General features: G+C 34.8%; 1 pseudogene; it reads left to right on the top strand.

Moving 5' to 3' along the window:
* The window catches only part of LOC141494072 (polypeptide N-acetylgalactosaminyltransferase 11-like), a 78,648-nt pseudogene extending 57,619 nt beyond the window's left edge, over nucleotides 1–21,029 (top strand).
* Nucleotides 21,030–22,230: the final 1,201 nt, after the last annotated feature.

Raw genomic sequence — 22,230 nt, 5'->3', positions numbered from 1 at the left:
TGCTCACACACCTGTGTGTTTCTTCTGGGAAGAGGCTTCAGCAGAAATGGAGGGGTGAGTTCCTCCAGACCAGAAGAGCCTAGGGATGGTGTCTGCAGCTCTCCTGCACCAGAACTTTACCCCTAGCCCTGCCAGACAGCACCACCACCAATGCCTCTGCTCCCTAATTGACCCCAAGCCCCAGTAGTTGACCAGGCTCTAGCCCAGTGCTGATCAAGCCAGTCTGGTTCTCAGGCTCTTAGGCTCTTGGACTTCAGCCCTGCCACTAATCAGGCCAATCTGCCCACTAATCCAGGCTCCCAGACTCTCACCGATCTGTGTTCCTGGTAGAGTTTGCCCTCTGTGCCCAGACTCACCCATGATCTCAGAAGACAAACCCTGAGGTAGATGTTCTTCTCCTAGCTTTTCTTTCTGGGTTTTATCGATCGGATTTCTGTTAAGAGGTTTGTTTCATATTATTTATGATGGAAGATCAGGAGACTCTAGAACTGTGTCTGTCTTTTCTCTGCCATCTTCATGTAATTTTCTTAATGAAAAGATCTGAATTCAGATATTAGTTTAACAGGAAAAATAATGCTTATCAGCATTTTGGGTCTCAAGTTATGCATTTCACTCCCAATATGTGACCAAACTGAGTTTCATATTATCTCCATTTTAGTAATAGTATGACTAAATTTGGAAGATAAACTAAAGTCATATAGTTAACATTAAAGACTTTTAGCTCCAAATGATGAAAAACATCCTTTCAATGAGCATTGTTTAAAAGCAAAACTGACTGCTTTAAAAAAGTTGGAACTCTCCTGTATTTCTGGCAAAGAAAGAAAAATAATGGCAGGGAAAGGGTGGGGTAGCTAATGACCACTTCTTGTGGATTGTAGGACATATATTTAGAGAGATGGATATTGTAGAGGGATTTTGGTTCAGATACAGGTTGAATTGGATATAACTTGTGAGTTCCCTTCTTACTCTGTGAAGAATTTCTTGACAATTAAAGATGCCACAAAAGGAGCAAGCTGCTTCAATAGGGAGTGAGTTCACTGTCACTACAAATATTCAAGTAGAAACTGTTGTTGTTTGTCCTTCTTTCTTGAAGAGAACCAAGACCAGTAATGGTTTGTCAAGTAAAAATTGGGTTATATCCCCTCTGAGAACCCCTCTAATTCTTACATTCTATGGTCTAACTACAGTGGGTTAGAGAAATTAGATCCAGAATAATTAAAGAAAAATATCTTTTCTTTGGAAATTTTGGATTTGGAAGGTTTTTTAAAATCCTTACTAAGTAGAAAAAATATTCAAAAATGTTGAAGCAAATTTATGTTTGTTGTTAAAAAATAAAAAGCAGATATTTTGAGGGGTGAATGGTAATATCTATCTATCTATCTATCTATCTATCTATATAACCTGTTTTTTATATTCTGTCCAAATTTAAATTCACTGTTAGTTTCAAAACATGAAAAATGCATTAGACATAATTTAGTTTACTCATAAAAAAGATGACATTTGAAATTTTAGATTAGTTTATTTAAATGACACATATTTGCTAATGGAATGTTGCTTAAATGTTTTGTTTGTTTTATTACAAATGGCGCTATAAACTGCCAAAGTTTAGGGAATTTTGTATCTTATGTTTTTGTTTATTTAAGAGAAATAGGCAAAACCCTGAGAACAGAAAAGACAATTAATATTATTAGAAAGAAAAGAGAACTATTACTATAAAGGACCCTCAGTTCTAATCCTATGACAAATAGACACATTCATTTTCATGAAAGTAGATCAGGCAAAAAAGGAAGAGATGAGAGGAAATCCCATACTCACTGAGCATTTCATGGCACTCTATCTAATCAATCAGCATCATTTTCTGAATGGTCCAGAAACAGTGGTTTCTGTTTCCTCTGATGTTTGAAAAATAAAAACGTCTAATGGAAACATTGTGAGAGGAACAACTATGATGAATTTAGCTCCTCTCACTAGTTCAATGATCAACGACAATCCTAAAAGATTTGGACAGAAAATGCCATCCACATCCAGAGAAAAATTTATGAATTCTGAATGCAGAACACAGCATATTATGTCTACTTTTTAAACTTCTTTTATGTTTTTTCTTTCTTTCTCCCTCATATTTTTTTCCCTTTAGTTCTAATTCTTCTTTCATATCATGACTAATATGGGGAGGGGACAGGGAAGGGAAGATGGCAGAAAAATATGGAACTCAAAAGTTTACAAAAAAGGTGAATGTTGAAAACTATCTTTGATTGTAATTGGAAAAAATAAAATAACAGAAAAAGAAAGAAAACGTTGAGTTTATCTGACTTTGGAATATTAAAGTAGATTTTAATGACCTTATATTTTCAGGGCTTTTTAGAAATGTTTTTATAATTTTTATGGATTTATTAAAATTGAAGCTTTGTTTTTTCTACCTTTTCACATGTCATTGTAATTCTTAATTTAGTATTAAATTATTTATTTTATTATTAAATTATTATTTTTAAACAGCAGATGAGAGAGAAGTAATGAATTAAGTTCTATCTGGAGGTATTTGTCTATTAACTTATTCAACACAAACAGTTGTTTCTTATATGAGACAAAACTAGATGGAAAAGTCTGGATTAATTCAAATTCATTTACATAAATTTGGAAAATATATTAAAGCTCTGCACACAGTAGGAGATTCAAACCTGAAGGAGATTCAAACCTGAAGAAACTTTACCTTGAGATTTTTTTTTATTGTTCTATAATTGGCATTAATAAGTAAAAAAACAAAACAAAACAAAAGCACCCTGCCAGGATTTCTCCTAGTTTTAAAGGCAAGGATTATTTTTCCTTTTATTTTTAGACCTAATACCTAGCACCTTGTACATAGTAGGTACTTAAATACTTAATTGAATTAGAATTAAATGAAAAAGATATAAAAATATAAAGTATATATAACTTTACATTTCATGATCCTTAGCGACAATAACCTTAAAGTTTATAAGATGGTGATGTTTGCCTATAAAATAAGACAGCATCAAGCTCCAAATGAAATAAGACATGTCCATATTTTTAAAAAAATGAATGTACATGATATATAGTGTGAGTTGAAGATGACATTGTTGAAGTTACTAATATTAAAATAAAAAAATTAAGGATAATAGGAAGAATAAGTAAAAATTATATTGTGGCTACAGACCTAGAAAATCAAGGTCTGATATCAAACAACACTTCAGATAGATAGAGCCTTGAGTAGATCTTGTATGCTCTCCAAACCTCCATTTCTTCATATATAAAATGAAAATCATCATAATAGCATCTAACTCAGAGTTGTAAAGATCAAATGAGATGATATATATAAAGTCCATTGCAAACCTTAGCATTCTCAATTCCATTTTTATTATCATCATAGTCAAATTAAAGTGAAGTAAGAGGACTTTACCCTTGCCCAGATCACAGGAGATAGAAGCACTTATTTCTGATAGAGAGCATTGAGGAGTTGGGGAGGGGGGTGGGTAGCTTCCTTTCAATGACTGTGTGGGTTATGCAGGTTATCTATAAAATTCCCAGATGGCAAAGTGGTCTCTCTCTTTCCAGCAATGGAAGAAGGGTGAAGGTCCTGATCACCCACAGCATGGGTGCCATCAACTAAACTGGGTATGGGGTAAGGCTGCCTACCCTCCCTTAGGCCCCTTGACCCCGTGTTTTGAATAAGCAGAACCATCAACCTTGTTCTCTTCCCCACCCAAAACCAGACATTACCAGACTGTTCCAGTCAGGTACTTTTAAGGATAGAACCTGATCTGAATCTGCAATCAATAAAAAAAGGCAATTATTCCCAACCAAAGGTAGAGGAATACAGAATGTCTTTTCCCAGAAGCAGGTCTCTGGCATCTCACAAATAGGTGCTTCCATCTTGGCTCATCTGTGCATATAAAGCCTCATGACACTGACAAATAAGTTTAATTCGTAATTTAGAAAGTGAGAAAACAACTTTGAGAAAGCTTGTTCAGTTTATAATTTAATAATAAATTTTACTGAAAAGCAAAGAAGTTATGAATTAAAGTTCAATCTGGAGGTATTTATCTAAGAGTTTATTCAACATAAGCAGTTGTATCTTATATGAGAGAAAAATGACCCAGAATATCAGATAAGACACATTCTTCATTCCATTGTGTTTTTAGGGGTGGTTTTTTGGTTGGTTTTTGCACTTTTCTTTTTTTGGTGAAATAAGAAAATGTAGGGGGGGGGGGGGTTAATATGACTTTTTGTTGTTGTTGTTCAAGGAAGTAAGTTCCACAATATGTCCTGGGATTGGTACAGATTCAGTTCAGTGGACTATACACCTATAGCACAAATAGATGATTAGCTCTCTGGAACTGACAGCTTTATAGATTAAATGATTTTCTATATAAATGGAAGATTCCAGCACTGGAATTCACAATCTATCAGAAATCTACAATGTGTCATATGATTCTCAGATTTCTTAAACAAAAGTGTAAATTACTTTTTTTAATAACTCAGAACCATCATTATGAGTATCATTATGCTGTATCTTAGATACCATCAGCTGTGGCATCATTTATAGATGGTCTGGAATGCATTCTATAGGAAAGAATTCCTATTGATTCTTTCCCTTTTCCTGAGGGTAAGAAAAATTGGAAATGATACCCAGCATGTACCATGGAGTATGCTAACACAATGTTCCATGTTTATCTATATTGGGGGCATGTTGAATGAAAATTATTATAGTAATTTCAGAGCTTGATTTCCAGGGCAAAATATCCATTTTTTGGTTATTGTCTTTTTTTAATAAAGTTGGAAAGAACCATGTGAAGTCATATAAACATATAGCATGGTTGCCTTTCAGAAAAATCAGTCATAAGACCAATTTTTTTTCCCAAGAGATATGTATTGCAACTGGATTTTTTTGTTTTTTAATTTAATTTAAATTTTTTCCAATTAAATGCAAAGATAATTTTCAACATTCATCTTTTTACAATCTTATGAGTTCTATATTTTTCTACCGCCCATTCTTTCCTCATCCCTCCTTATGACAATGTACTATTAGATCAATTACAAAAGCATTCTCTTTAGATTCTCAATCTTCAGAGAATTGTGTTTTCCCTACCTGATATTATATCCTTTTACTAATCAACCTCATTTAAAATATTTACTATAGGGGTGGCGTAGTGGATAAAGCACCGGCCCTGGAATCAGGAGTACCTGGGTTCAAATCTGACCTCAGACACTTAATAATTGCCTAGCTGTGTGGCCTTGGGCAAGCCACTTAACCCCATTTGCCTCGCAAAAACCTAAAAAATACAAAACAAACAAAAAAAACCCACTCAAAATATTTACTATAATGTCTATATCACAAACACAATGAACCATAGTCTCAAAGCTTTCTATTTTCATCACTTAGAAGGAAACTTTTCATGGGATCTGAAAGAGGTATATTTTTTACCATTTCAGAAATTTGTGCTTAGATATTTGGTGAGGTAAGTAGCTTATTTCAAAGCCTATGAATTATCCCCATCTATAAATCCACTCGGCTGATATAATAGAAAGAAAGCTGGTCATGGAGTAAAAAGATAGAGATTTGCGTCCTAGTACTGATATTTTGTGATTATGCACATCAGTTCCCCTCCTTTATGCTCAGGTTACTCATCTGTAAAATGGGAATAACAATACTTATAATACCTGCTCCAAGATTATGGTGATGAAAAAACTTTGTAAACCTTAAGAAGTGATATAAAATATGAAATAATATTATCATTATCATACTTCTACCTACATGATACCATGTCATAATTTCCTTCTAGCCCTTTAATATGTAAACTTGGAACAGACTAAGGCTTATCTTGATCATTTATATTATATTAAAAATAAAGTTTATATGCTTTCTTAATAAGGGGAGTAAAGTTTTGTGACTGAGCTGTAAAAGTTAGTCTTCCCCATACAAAATAAAAACTATTCAGTTGATTGACAAACAAGACATACTTCAGATAATGCATGGCAACATCTTTTTTTCTTTGTCTAGACTAGTGATTTCAGGACCTCTTCAAAAGGACATTTCCGGGGGCAGCTAGGTGTTGCAGTGGAAAGAGCACCAACCCTGGAGTCAGGAGTACTTGAATTCAAATCTGGCCTCAGACACTTAATAATTACCTAGCTGTGTGGCCTTGGGTAAGCCACTTAACTCCATTTGCCTTGCAAAATCCTTTAAAAAAGAAAAAAAGAAAGAAAGAAAAGAAGGACATTTCCTCTATCAATGCAAAGTCATCTGTTCTGTATCTTACATATATATATACACATACATATATATATCTATCTATCTATATATATATATATATAGATAGATAGATATATATATGTTGGGGGTTAGCGGTATAGTGTCCCTAGAGCTGAAAAATCCATGTAAAATATTTTGGCCCTCCCTTCATACCAGACTTCACACAGCATGAAAAAGTCAACACAACAAAAATCAAACCAGACTTCCTCATTACTTTCTATTATTCGAATTATATTTTTAAAGCTAGGCAGCAGTGAATAGAGTTCTGGCTCTGGAGTCAGCAAGATTCATCTTCTTGAATTCCAATCTGGCCTAGACTCTTAATAGCTGTGTGACCCTTGGCAAGTCACTTCACCCTGTTTACCTCAGATTCCTCTTCTGTAAAATGAGTTGGAGAAGGAATTGGCAAATCCCTTCAGTATTTTTGCCAAGAAAATCCTATGTGGAGCCACAGTGAGTCAAAAATGACTGAAAATGATTGAAAAACATCTTTTTGATTATTCTTTGGTAAATTATTTCTTCATGGTCAAGGATATTTTTTAATATTTCCAGATTTTTAATTCAAATTAAGTTTTGTTTAGCATTTATTTTGTGCAAAGCATTCTATTAGGCACTAGGGAAGATACAAAGATGAATATAACATACCTTTTCCTTTCTGAATTAACCATATCTTTTTTTTAGGGTTTTTTTTTTTGCAAGGCAAATGGGGTTAAGTAGCTTGCCCAAGGCCACACAGCTAGGTAATGAATTAACCATATCTTATTGGAGGACAAGATTAAGGAAATGTGTTTGAACAACAGAAACGGAGTTATTTCAGATGGTTGAGAGTTTCAGTCAAGTTAATCTGAATTTTCCTATACTTTTTCAAAAGTTTAATTTCACTGACTTAACAGAGAAGCAGGTTGGGATAGAGGGAAAAGATGGAGTCAAGGTCAGGAAAGAAAATTCAAACCCTGCCTCCAGCATCAGCTACATGACCATGGACCAATCACCTAACCATAATGAACTTCATTTCCTTTATCTATAAAATGAAATTAATGATACCTGAATAACCATATCACAAGATTCTTGTGAAACTCAAAGGAGAAATTCTATAGAAAGCACTTTATCAACTTAAAAAACAATTTCAATGTCACCTAGGTGAGGCTCTGTGTAATACAACTTAGAAAGGTTTTCATCAAAAAAAAATTGAAACAAAAGTTTTGGTACATATATGGATAATATTCTCTTTTCAAAAAATTTCATTATCCAGAAAACCAAATCCCATAACTCTTCTGAATATCTGAGACTCTACTCAATGTAACTAGATTACCTTCTTTAAAATGCATTAGAATCTGTGTTTCCCATGTCTGTGAAAAAATGGTATTGATGTGCATACATCAATATATACATAAATTATATATATATATATATATATGTTCATATGCATAAAGAGGTAGCCTTCATCATTTCAGGAATTTATGCTCAAATATTTGGAGACTTGGGTATAAATTCAGCTTCAAGCATTTCATGGTTGAATGATCCTGAATAAGTCTCTTCACCACATTTTTTTTAACCTGGGTTTAAATCTCTATTTTTTCTTTTTTAATTTAAATTATTTACTTTTCCAACTACATGCACAGATAGTTTTCAACATTCATTTTTTTTGTAAGGTTTTGAGTTCCAAATTTTTCTCCCTTCTTTCCTCCCCACAGTGACAGTGAGACAGTGAGTAATCTAATATAGATAATAAATGTATAACTATGTAAAGGATCTTCAAGAAGTCCAATACATTTATTTTCTAGTCAAGGATAAAGGAAGACTTGTCAGAGATTTGGTGAAGGGCAGGGCCTGCTTTTCCAAGACCTGTTGAGATGGAAGATTAGCCAGTTGAATCATCATCTAAACTTCATTATTCTGTTTAATTGCCTTCATTTTTAAGTTGAAAACACTTTTCATTGGCAATTAGTTTTTTCTTTCCTGAAAGAATATGATATAAACTAATTGAAAATAGCTACTTTATGTTTGATGATGTTTATTTTCCTGAAAAAATATCCTAACCTTTTGTTTGTTTGTTTTTTGTTTTTGCAAGACAATGGGTTTAAGTGGCTTGCCCAAGGCTGCGCAGGTAGGTAATTATTAAGTGTCTGAGGCTGGATTTCAACTCAGGTCCTCCTGACTCCAGGGCTGGTGCTCTATCCACTGTGCCACCTAGCTGCCCCCTATCCTAACCTTTTAACCAGAATTATAACTTCTTCTTCTTCTTCTTCTTCTTCTTCTTCTTCTTATTATTATTATTATTATTATTATTATTATTATTATAGTAGCAATCTATTTTCACTATCAATGGTTAAGTCTCCCAGAGTTATAATTTTTAAGGAAAAATAGCCAAGATAATGATGATCTTAGTCATTACTATGATCATCATTATCTTGGCTATTTTTCCTTAAAAATGGAAATTTGTTTAATAATTATTTTCCCTTCGTAGGTCCCCTACAATGATTGGAGGTATTTTTACTATAAACAGATGTTATTTCTTTGAAATTGAACAATATGATAGTGGTATGAATATGTGGAGAAGAGAAAATTTGGAAATTTCATTTAGGGTAATTCAGACTTTTATGTTTGTTAAATTAATAATTTTCTACATTAGAGAATAGAATCTGATATTTATCCACGGTTTTCTAACTTCTACTCATTTTTCCATTGTTATCACCAAACTGTGTTTAGTCAATGCACAGTGAATTATACTAGTAAATGTAATTAATGATATATAAGAAAATATATAAGAAAAATATTATCAAGTTATATAAAAAAGAAAGTAAGAGGAGAGTTGGAACAATATGGTTTTAAATTTCTCTGTACAAATATACAGTTTGAATCACAAACATCAATTTTATTCTTAACCTTCAAAATTAAAGAATAGAGGGAAAAGCTCTATATTAGAGTCATGCAAAATAATGTTCTTATCTTTGCCTTGAAATAATTACTAAAGGTCCTAAAAAAAAGGTGAAAATTGGTTTTATAATTTGTCACTTATAGGTTACCATAGGGTTTAGAGCTGAAAGGGACTTTGGAGGTCATCAGGGTCAGCCTTTTCATTATGCAGGTAAGGAAGAGTCAAACACATTGAGTAACTTGGCCAAGGTTGTGCAAGCAGAAGTGACAGAGTCAGGATTCAAATCCAAGTCTTGTATCTTCAAATTCACTGCCCTTTTTGTTGTACCAAGCTGCTTTTTAAAAATACTTTTCTATGTATCAGGGCATGTTTGGATTTTATTTATCACCTCTATCAGACATGGTGTTTTCAGTCAATTAGATGAAACTTCTTTTACTTGTGTCATTTTTTACTCCATGCCTATAACTGACATTTCTAGTTTAAGAACTACAATAAGACCAAATGTGTTAATAAGCTTTTTCATTTCTTTAAAGTGAATGTTTGTTTTTTAATAAGCATCTAGTACCAAAATGGCACAAGATGATGGAGGCAAATGGAATAATACCCATATAAGCATCATATTATATAATTATATTAAAATCTTACATTTATAGAGACATTATAGTTGACAAACTACTATCCTATCAATTCTCATCCTATCCTCAAAATATTCCTGTGAAGTAGGCAGGAAAAGTACCATTAAGTACTATTATCCTCATATCTCCCATCCTGGACTGACTTGAACAAACTTCTCCCTCATTCTGACATTTAATTGTATGATAAATAATAAGAATTAATTACCACAGTTGTCATACAGTAAAATCCTATTGGACACAATTTGCTTGTTAGTATGTCCCTAAGAATGTAAATAATATCTTCTAAAAATATGATCAAAAGAGAAGGTAAACTAATCATGCATCAAGAGCAGAAGGTAACAGAAAGCCTAAATGCTGTGCTCCTAAAATATAGAATGTTAAAAGCCCTATTACATTTTGGGAAAATCCTTAATGGAGGATTTTAATGAGAACATGGACAAGAATTGGATAAGTGCATTTTAGCTTTTAGTACTAAAATGCTTTTGTTGTTCGTTTGTTTTAGTCTTGTCTGACTCTTCAGGATTCCATTTGGGATTTTCTTGGCAAAGATACTAGAGTGGTTTGCCAATTCCTCCTCTAGCTCATTTTACAGATAAGGAAACTGAGACAAACAGCATCAAAGGGCTTGCCTAGGTTAACACAGCTAGTAAATGTCTAAAGCCAGATTTGATCACAGAAAGTGGAGTCTTCACTCCAGAACTGGCAGTCTATCCACTGTACTACCTAGTAGCTGCCCTACTAAATCTGCTAGGTACTACAAACTTTTAAGAAAAAGTTTTGATCATGCCTTTTGTTTTGTATTGTGGTTGCTTCTGGATATCTCTCATTCTGAGGACTGAACCAAACCTTGTAGTTAAGAAAAACACTTAAACAAAAACAACCACTATCTGCACCTGAGGGTGTATGCCACATTCTTCCCATATGGTGACCTATCTTTGGACTGAGAAGAGGGAGTAGAGTTGAACTGGAACTAATACTGACTTGTAAAAAATGGTTAAATTTTCATTGTAAGCATTTTCATCTTGGAAAATCCGGGGCTTAATTTATTGCTTAATTAATTGTCTAGACATAATGATGGAGAAAATTTAATAACGCAGATTAAATTTTAAAGTATGTCAAAAATATATCTCTCTGTCCTTCTACTCCCACCAGTTGTTAAACATTTATCAATATACCTCTATGAGGGAGGTATGTTTCATTGTCTGATGCTCTACAGGACCAATTATTTAGCTTTCCCTTTCCTTTTGGCACTCTTTACATTTATACTATTAATGTTATTGTGTATCATCTTAAATCATCTGGTGCCAATTCATAAGTCTTCTCTTGTTTCTCTGGATTTCTTCAAAGGCATCATTTCTTTCTTTTTTTTTTAGGGTTGTTTTTTTTTTGCAAGGCAAATGGGGTTAAGTGGGTTGCCCAAGGCCACACAGCTAGGTAATTATTAAGTGTCTGAGACCGGATTTGAACCCAGGTACTCCTGACTCCAGGGCCGGTGCTTTATCCACCACGGCACCTAGCCGGCCCAAAGGCATCATTTCTTAATGATATCACACTGTACTCAGTTTTAAAAAAAAAACTATTCTCTAATTAATGAATGTTTATTTTCTTTCTAATTCTCTGCTGCCATAAAAAAATGAATACTATGATTATTTTTGCATATGTATGAGATCTTTCTAACTTTGCCCTTGTTAGGTTATATGCTCAATGTGGCGGGCAACATTAAGAAAACTGCAGTTCTAGATTGTTTTCTAAAATCTTTGAGCCAAATAACAATTTTACTATGAATGTGTTTATTTTCCCACTTATCCCTTCAGCATTGACTGTTTCTACTTTATGCCATCTTTACCAATTTTCTAGCTATGAGGTGAAACCTAAGTTGAAAAAATATCTTTTTAAAATGAACGTTCTGGGGCAGCTAGGTGGCGCAGTGGATAAAGCACCGGCCCTGGAGTCAGGAGTTCCTGGGTTCAAATCCATTCTCAGATATTTGATAATTACCTAGCTGTGTGGCCTTGGGCAAGCCACTTAACCCCATCTGTCTTGCAGAAACCTTTAAAAAAAAAAGAATGTTCTCCTGATGCTGAGTGAGATGAGCAGAACCAGAAGAACATTGTACACTCTAACAGCAACATGGGGGTGATGTTCAACCTTAATGGACTTGCTCATTCCATCAGTGCAACAATCAGGCACAATTTTGGGGTATCTGCGATGGAGAATACCATCTGTAACCAGATAAAGAATTGTGGAGTTTGAACAAAGACCAGAGATTATTACCTTAAATTTAAAAAAGCTATCTTATTATATAATTTTGCTCTTATACTTTATTTTTCTTCCTTAAGGATATGATTTCTCATCATATTCAACTTAGATCAATGTTTACATGGAAATAATGTAAAGACTAACAGACTCCCTTTCGGGGGGTGGGTGAAGGGAAGCAAGATTGTGGGGAAAATTATAGAATTCAAAATAAATAAAATCTTTCTTTTATTAAAAAAAAAAGAATGTTCTCTTAGTTATGCTTCATGGCTATTAAACACAGAACATCATGACCTCAAAAGAATCGAAACTAAAAAAAAGCAGTTAAAAGTTATAGTGGGTTTAAGTTGGTTGTTAGCATATGGTCAGAGAAGTGGTATAAGTGTAAAATATGTAAAGGTCATGAAGGATGTAAGCTTTCTGAGGATAGGGACTGTCTTGCTTTTTTTATTTGCATCTCTATCCCATTACAAAGTGCATAGAAAACAGTAAGTACACCCCCCCCACACACACACACACACACATATATGTCCCAAAATGATAGATGATGGGAAAAAATCCCACCATGTTAAATAATATAAAATTATGAAGCAATTGATTCTATCATGTAGTATGAGTGAGAAGAAATAGGGTGAGAGGAAATAGCTTATATTATATTAATATTACTTAGACATTAATTATTAAGTATTTTTAAAATTTTTTACCATGGACTATTGCATTAGCATTCTTTCTCTGAAAAATGCCTTTTCCTTTGAGGCTCTTTCCTCGAATTAGACAGTTTTTTCTCCCTAGAGACAACATTTTGAGGAAGTGCCCAGGTCAATCATATTTATTCAATTCTTTTCTAGTCTTTGCTCTTAGCTTTCTGGACTTCTTCTCTACCATTCTCCTGCATAGGTACTTTCTTCTCCTCTCATCCTTTTTTCAGTTTCCTTTTATGTATTGTCATTCTGTGTTCCCCATTACAGTATAAGATCTTTGAGGATGAGGACTATCTTTTTCTTTTAAGGGGGAGGGGCGTTTCAAGGCAATGGGGTTAAGTGACTTGTCCAAGTTCACACAACTAAGCAATAATTAAGTGTCTGGGGAAGGATTTGAACTCAGGTCCTCCTGACTCCAAGGCCAGTGCTCTATCCAATGTGCCACCTAGTTTCCCCGAAAATATCTTTCTCTTTAACTAATATCTTTATTTCCAGTGCTTTTTGTTGAGTCTGGCATATGGTAAGGACTTAATAAATACTTGTCGACTTGATTGATGCTAAAAAGACAGTAACAGTGAAACAGTTAACTATCCTCAAAGAGCATACAATCTACTGAGGGGAGACCAGAGAGGCACTACTAGCTTCTTGTGAGTTCATGAAAGGTTTCATATAGCTGTTGTTACTTGAGTTGAGTCTTGCAAGAAGTATGAGATTCTAAGAGATGAAAGTGAAAAGTCACATAGAACATTTTATGTAAAGAATAGTGAAAAAGGTCAGTTTAGCTAAAACATAGTATGCATGGCGGGGTGGGGGGGGAGTAGTGTCTTCAATATCTCTTCAAATATGCTTTCTTCTTTCCTCTCAATTCCAGTGATTAGAGTCGTTCATGAATAGAATGGGCTATCTTAAAGATATAGTGAGTTCTCCCTGGTAGAAGAAAAAATTATTGCTTGGCTTTTGGGGTACAATCTTATCAAACTAAAATTTATTAATGATTTCCTTTTGAGTCTCTTTTTACTTAGAGAATTCCAAAGGGACAGTGATCCATCCTGCCTTTGAAAAACACTCTGGGGGCGGCTAGGTGGCATAGCGGATAAAGCTCCGGCCCTGGAGTCCGGAGTACCTGGGTTCAAATCCGGTCTCAGACACTTAATAATTACCTAGCTGTGTGGCCTTGGGCAAGCCACTTAACCCTGTTTGCTTTGCAAAAACCTAAAAAAAAAAAAAAAAAAAAAACCCCAAAACCCCACTCTGTTCAGTCATTTTCTAGTAACAATTTAAAACCAAAGAAAAACCAAGATTAAAAAAATACAAAGTTAGGGAACAGTTTTGATTTATCAGACAGAACAATAGTAACTTAACTTTATTCTATACCCTGGAGCATCTGTTTCCCTAAAACCATTCAATCCTTCTTTAACCACTACCTCTGAGGATTTCCCTTTCAACCTGGTAAAAGGTAAACATAAGAAATGCTTCTTTTAGTTGAAATAATCAAAAGATGTTCCTGTTTTTACTCTGATCATCATCCTAGTCAGTTTCTACCTGGAGCTCTATTTCAGGAGGAATCCAACTCGAAATGTTCAGACCTCTTCCTTTAAAGATATAATAAGAGTAATAGAGAAATGTTTTCTTGGAGGTTTCAAAGCTAATAGCTAATAGAATGCTAATAAGGTTTCTCATTTTCTTATAAAGACCAAACAAAGTCAAAGACACAGAGAAGGTGACTTCTTAGTATTTCTCTAAGAGAGAACAAGGGTCATTAATGTGCTTCCACAACCCACATTGGAGGCCTTGAAGCAAGGGTCAGATGACCATTGGTCAGCTCTGTTACAACATACTTGATCCTTGCTCAGGTAGAGAGGCATCATGACCTCTGAGATTTCTACCAACTCTGAGATTTTATCATTTTAAGACCAGTGAAATAAGAGCTATACCAAGGTCTTAGTAAACCAGGACATAAATTCACCAGAAAAAAATGGTATTATATAGACCTTGTTCTCAGGGAGTTTACAATCTAAAGGAAGTAGAGGAATGGAAAGAGGCATGTATACAAATAACTACAATTAAGGGGAGAGTTTAATAATGAGTACAACCTTAAAATGCTATATAAATGTTAACTATTATTATGATGATCATTATGTGCTATAATAAACTTAAGGAAATTATTTTAACCTAATGGGAAGAAGAGGCACCTATTCTGGATCTTGAAAGGAGGGAGGGATTTCATCACATGGAGGCGGAAGTAATCCATTCCACATGAATGGATGGATAAAGGATGATGTGGGCAAAGTGAAGAGATAGAAGTCAGAACAAAGAGGGATAGTCTTATTTTAGTATTTATTAAGAAGTCTACTGTGGATTAATCACTGTGCTAAGCACATTATAAATGTTATTTTGCAGCAACCCTGAGAGGTAGGACCTATTATTATTGTCATTTCACAGTTGGGAAACAGAGTTTAAGTGATTTGCCCAGGGTCATACAGGTAGTAGATTGTCAGAAGCTGGATTTAAACTCAGGTCTTCCTAACTTCAGGCCCAGTGTTTCATTCATTGTGTTACTTATTTGCCTCTGTGTGAGAGAACAGCATATCTCCCACAGAATACCTAAAGGGAGTAGTATGGGATATTTGGAACTGTAGTTTGAAGGAAAATTTCAGAAAACTATGAATCCTAGTCTAGCAGGTAGAAGGTACAGGTAGAAGAAATTGTTACTCCCTCTCTCTGGCTCCCAGCCTGGAGGTTACTCTTTCCTAATCTCTCTCTTAACTCTTCTCTTCAAGTATGACTTGGTTTTCCTTTCATCAAGGCAAGGTGAATGGCTAAAACCCCAACTAGCATCACAGTCCTAGTTCATCACAGCCTCCTTCAGTCAAAACTGCTGCATAATTGCCTAGAAGTATTCAGGTTTAAGTTTCTTTGCTCTGAGAAGTTGCAAAATTGAATCAAAAATTTCCTTTTTATATCTCTGAGACCTTAGACAGGACAACTATCCCAGCAAATAAAAATAGATAGGGAGGAAGAGAGAGAGAGAGAGAGAGAGAGACAGATATAGTGAAATAGACAGAGATGGATAGTTAAATGATATGGATAAGTAAATACAGCCTAGTTACAAAACAATCTCTCTTTCTCTTTGTGAATGTGTGTGCCTCTCTCTCTCTCTCCTTCCTCATTGTCTAAATTTATTCATGGTATTTAAGTAATGAAATATCATAAATCAATAATGAAATAGTTAACTATATTTATCCTAAAACTGATTCTAAAGACAAGTTGAAGAGGAACTTAAATAAATTTTAAAGAAACAAGTAAGTTTTGGAAACAAACCAAAGCTCTCCAGAGAAGGGAGAGACATGGGAAAAATAAAGAAGGGAGTGGGAATCATCAGTCATGGGATTGATGGGTCATCAATCACCTCTCTGGTTGAGCTTAGCAGAAATAGGGTCTAATCCTATATGCTTCCTGGTTTTGGAGTCCAATGCTGGTGACCTTATTTCTTCAGTTTTGATCAGTTTATGGCACTTGCCTTAACTGTCCAGTCTACCACCCCACCAGTTGTTTGGGAATGCTCTCAATATACCCTTTTTCACTGTCCTCTTGTTTTCATGTTAACTCCTGCTTCAGGGTTGATCTTACCCTTAAGTTGGGAGGACTAGTTTGTTAGTCAAATTCTGGCTAACTCAATATGACTTCCAAGGGGATTAAGAGACCTGAAAAATCATAGACTGGGATGTCTGGCCAAAGCACAAATCATTTCTTCCTATGATCTTTATCCTCTTTGCAGTCTAAGGGGTGTGCTACAGTAGGACAATAACTGTATTATTTAGGTAATAAGAGTCCATTAAACATTTTTCAGTAGTGAATTGACGGAATCAGAGCCAGGGATGAGGAAAATTACCAGGTCACCAAGCACAAAGAAGAAAAGGGGCTAGGCCAGACACAGGAAAACCTTTTAGAACCAGTTATAGAAGGCTCTTTTCACTTTCAGTTGAAAAGAGATAAATACTTGAACTAAGATAATTGCAGCGGGAGTGGAAAGAAAGAGATTTGGAAGAAAAATGATAAGAATAAACAACTGGAGTTCCAGGGTTTTGCATAAAAGTATATTACTGCTTTTTAATGTCTCATATGTCCTGTACCTCTAGATCACACTATTTCCTATTCCAAAAAAGACACTCCCTTCCAGAAACAGAATAGGAGGAGCTCTTACCTGATTCAGATGAGCTATGTAATGCAACCTTGATTAACAACCTCTTGTTGGAAGAGCTGCTATAGAGAGGAAGGATCAGACAATTTGTTTAGTAAAAGGCAGGATTAAATGGAAGATACAGGAATGGGGTGGGGGGCAGATTTTAGTTTATTATAAGGAATAGCTTTTTTTACAAGTAAAAACTATTTGAAAATGGAATGGGCAATCTTTTAAGCTATAACATCCTTCTCCTGTCAGAGAGAATCCCTGCATTATATAAGGTCCCTTCTAACTCTCATATTCTATGATTCTATTAAGATAATATATAAAAGCATTCCACTCTCAGTATTATTTGATGCTATTTAAATTTAATTAGGTAAAACAGTCTGCCAAGTTTAATTTTTTTGCAAAGTTTTATAAGGATCTCTGTCACAGTTATTTCCAAAGACCAGTAATCACATCTCACAGTCAGAAGATAATATCTTTTGTTCTTTTTCTTAGGGTTAGATCTGGAAGTGTTGAGGCAAGTTCTTCATAATTCCTTGCTCTAGAGTTGGACATATTTCCCGTAAAATGTTACCATACAAAGCTCTTGAAATCATGGACACTTTGCGGTATAATTCTCTGTGGCTGGCACATATTTGACTGGATGAATATAAGGTAAGAATTAATTCCTAATTTGAAAAGAGAAGTGATAGGCACAGTAAGTGCTATGGTTATCTTTTCTACTCCTTCCTTCTTCAAGTTTCAAATGCATTTAAGTTCATTTTTGATTGGCATCCTCTTTATTCCTATTCTCCTCTTTGGAAAGGAGGCTTCATTATTTTCCCCTGCTTATTCATCTTCATTATTCACTCCCCTGTCAATTCTAACTCTTATTTTCATTTTACTCTGTCGAAAACCTTAAATTCCTTAGAGGTAAGTCAGACAAAGGTCCCTTTTCTCTCTTACTCCCTTCATTTCTTTTTGGTATTATTCCCTTGATCTATTCCTCACAGTAAATGAATATATTCCTAGCCAATATGGCTTTGCTCCATTCCATCAGTTATTGGATCCCTAATTAATTTCTACTTCCCATTTTTTCACTGTCCAAGCCCAAGGGTTTGGGAATAAATGTTTCCATTTTTCCATAGCCAGCAGAGGGCAGCAACACCCCAGCAGTGATGATGTTTTGGCTATGGCCAAAAGGGTAGTGGGAAGTTAGGCAGTAAACCACAAAAAGTTGATTCTAAGGAAGTATCACTTGTTGAGGAAGATGGAAGAGTCTTAAAAACTGTAGCCTTCAATATGAAAGAAGGAAGATGGTATGGAATCATAGCATAAAATCCTAGAATCCAGATTGTAGAAAAGAAGTTTAATAAGTCAATAAGGCTTAATGGGAGCCAACAGTAGTATAATTCATAGAGCTGTTAGAACTGGAGTCAAGGAAGGAGAAACCAGTAAAAGTAAACAAGTCATCATAAAATAGAAGCAGCCATGGCTCACCAAAAAGACTCTATGATTGAGGAAGGGATTTTGACCAATGGGATTTTTAGATGTCATACCCTACTCAAGATCTTAAAATGCTAGCACCTCACCTGGCTAGAATCTATTTTCCCTTCATCCATAGTCAAAATTTCAACAGTATCAAAAGTTAACAAGATGCACATTTCCATTGATGCATTCCCTTATAGCCCAGTGATCCTGGCCATTCCAAGATAAGATGCATACCCAGAAAACAAAGAGAATTTTGTTTCCTTAGAATTATAAACTAGGGACACTATTACACTGTTGGTGGAGCTGTGAACTCATCCAGCCTTTCTGTAGAGAAATTTGGAACTATGCCCAAAGGGCAACAAAAATGAGCATACCCTTTGATCCAGCAATACCACTACCCTGAAAAGATGATGAAAAAGGGTTAAAACATTACTTGTACAAAGATATTCATAGAAGCCCTGTTTGTGGTGGCAAAGAACTGGAAATGAAGTAAATGTCCTTCAATTGGGGAATGGCTTAGCAAACTGTGGTATATGCATGTCATGGAACACTATTGTTCTATTAGAAACCAGGAGGGACAGGATTTCAAGTTAGCCTGGAGGGATTTGCATGAACTGATGCTGAGTGAGATGAGCAGAACCAGAAAAACACTAAACATCCTAACAGCAACGTGGGGGTGATGATCAACTTTGATGGACTTGCTCATTCCATCAGTGCAACAATCAGGGACAATTTTGGGCTGTCTGCAATGGAAAATTCCATTTGTATTCAGATAAAAGAGCTGTGGAGTTTGAACAAAGACCAAGGACTATTCCCTTTAATTTAGGAAAAAAATAGATATCTTATTGCCTGATCTTGTTATCTCTTAGACTTTTTGTCTCTTCTTTAAGGATATGATTTCTCTTTCATCACACTCAATTTGGATCAATGTACAACATGGAAACAAAGTAAAGACTGACAAATTGCTTTCCGTGGGGGGGGGGGGGAGGGAAGTAAGATTGGGGGATAAAATCTTTAATAAAAGAAAAAATCTTTTAAAAAAAGAATTATAAACTAACCAAGAGGCCTTTTGCTCACCACCACCACCACCCAGATAAATAAGTAGAAATGTTGAAAGTAATTGGATATCAGTTGTGATTCTGCCATGATTTTAAGTTAATATAAGGAAGAAGTCAAGCAAAAAAAAATTTATTTGTTTACTATGTTCTGGACATTTGTAGAAAAGATGCAAAGAAAGGCAAAAAAACAGATGCTCTTGGTAACTGCTCTCAAGGAGCTCACAGCTCTAAGCAAATGGCCTCAATTTTTTCAATGAAATGTAAGGCAAAGAACTAAGCTGAAAGAGTGGGAGAGAATTACTGTGGTGACCTTTGAAGAGGGATGAAAATGTTTATAATGGCTAGTACATGGGATGGCAAATTCATTTAAGAGGTCAAAAGACTGTTTTTCTGTAGTTAAGTTGAAGTTATCTATCAAACTGGTAGTAGACCCAGTCAGCATGCTTCTGTGATTTTCTCCAACTCAAGAAGCAAAGGAAGTAGGTCAAAAGTTAAATCTACATTTGAGTTTGAAAAGACATGATCAGCAAAAGGACAAAGAGGCAAGGGATTTAAGTGTAAAAGTTAGGGTAGAAGCTGATTCATCACAAAGCCAAATAAGGGAGAGAAGAAAGGAGAACCAGTATAAAAGGTGATAGCCTGGCAAGAACGATGGAACTGTAGAAGATTAGGATCAGAAAAGAATTTCAGAGTACATGAATATGAGTCATTAGGGTTTCAAGTTTATAAGTCTAGAATATTAATGTTTTAACTTTCATAATGAGGTCATAAGTCACAGAATCAGAATATCTCAGAATTGGAAGTGTCCTCAAAGGAAGAAGTTATTCAATAACATCCCTAAAAAATAATTAATCAACTTCTGTTAAGAGGTCCAGTAATGAAACTTGCAACCTCCTGGAGCAACACGTTCTGCTTTAGAAACTCTAATGGATGGATTTTTTCCACCCCCTCAATTTAAATCCTGCTTCTCTAAACCTATTTTTCCTATATCAACACTCTAGAGTCAAGCAATTACTTTAGATTGTTGGAGATAACCTCCTGTCACCCTTATAAACTTCCTCAGTTCCTTCAATTGAATCTTTTTTTTTAGGTTTTTTTTTGCAAGGAAAATGGGGTTAAGTGGCTTGCCCAAGGCCACACAGCTAGGTAATTAAGTGTCTGAGACCAGATTTGAACCCAGGTACTCCTGACTCCAAGGCCGGTGCTTTATCCCCTATGCCACCTAGCCACCCCCACCTTCAATTGAATCTTGCTTGACATGGCCACCTCAACATCCTGAGTAATCTTCTATAGACCCTTTCCATCTTTTCCATATCCTCAGAACTCCATTCTAACCCTAATCAATGTTTCTGATCCTAATTATAACCCCTAATCCTAACCCATGGATTTTCTATCCATGAATATGATATTTCCTAGTTCTTAATCCTGGAAAGATGAAGTCAGTATCCTTTGGGTGAGAAAACATCAATGAGTGTTTTGAATTGAGAAAAATATTGGGTTGCAAATCATTTCAGTAATATTTGGATAACATCTATCCAGAACTGGAGATATTTCCACTCCCTGCTAAAGAAAATTAACCCTTCAAAATGATCTCATATTCTGCAGCATGGAAGAGTGAGAAAATAATGCTATAGGGAGCTTCTTGTGTGTTTTTAAAATGTGAAATGCACAAAGGATGCAATAAATGGCATTCTAAAAAAATAAGTTAGCTTCATTTATTTAATGATAGCCCATAGTGTCTGGTATTGCTTTGGTCCTAAAGGATACTGACTTCATCTTTCCAGGATTAAGGACTTGAAAATATCATATTCATGGAGATCTGTCACAATACAATTCACATTTAGATCTTATCATAGATTGGAGAAAAGACTATGGTTTTTATTAAGAGAAAGTATGGCTATTAAATTTACTGAGGAAAATAACATATGCAGATAAAGAGCAATACATAAAAATTTTTATACTTTTGAAAAACCTCTGATGCTATTCTCTACCAAAGACTGTTTCAAAAATTAAGTCACCAATGAGATTATAAAAATCATTTTTATCATGGTTATTAAGCAGAAAACAAAGGGTAAGAATAAGCATTCATGTATCTGGAGAGAGAAGTAAAATTTCTCAAGGATCAGTGCTAGGATTGGAAGGCAATATTCTGTAATGCAGTATTTATTAAATTGTGTTCTGTGGGATCTAGGGATTTCACAAAGGAATCCAAAAGGAGTTTGAAAAGAAAAACGTTGCTCACAATCAAGAAACAAAAGGCTTCAAATGCTCATAGATGGCACTCATGATTATATACTTATGGAGTCAGGTCGAATTTCAATTCTGATAGCCCCTTTCTATCTTTGTGGCCTAGGATAGTCATTCATCCTCTCTATAAAAAGAGAAAGTTGAACATGTAATAATACCTTTTCTCCTTCTCTCCCTTACCTCAAATTATTTTGCATTATATTTATATATAGACTTGTTCTCTCACTCAGAATATAAACTCAAGAGGAGGGACTGTTTCATTTCTATCTGTGTATACCTAATGTCTCGCATAATTCCTAAAACAAGAGTGGTGCTGTGAATGAACTTTAATAAAAAGGTAAACTGAGGTACATCTTTTCCAGTAAGATAGCATTTATTCATAGGATGTGAATCCTGAGAATAAGATGGCCAATGGCTTGCCTTTGTTTTGTCTAAAGACTCTTAACAAAAGGAAAACTCCCCTTTTATAAGTTTTGAGTAGTGCAAAACAAAAAACAAAACAGAGTAGGTGACATCATGGGTCTGAGGACA

Source organism: Macrotis lagotis, chromosome 7 (genome assembly GCF_037893015.1).
Source record: "Macrotis lagotis isolate mMagLag1 chromosome 7, bilby.v1.9.chrom.fasta, whole genome shotgun sequence".
NCBI classification, from domain to species: domain Eukaryota; kingdom Metazoa; phylum Chordata; class Mammalia; order Peramelemorphia; family Peramelidae; genus Macrotis; species Macrotis lagotis.
The sequence above is the reverse complement of the archived record's forward strand: the minus strand, read 5'-3'. Positions and strand labels throughout refer to the sequence as shown.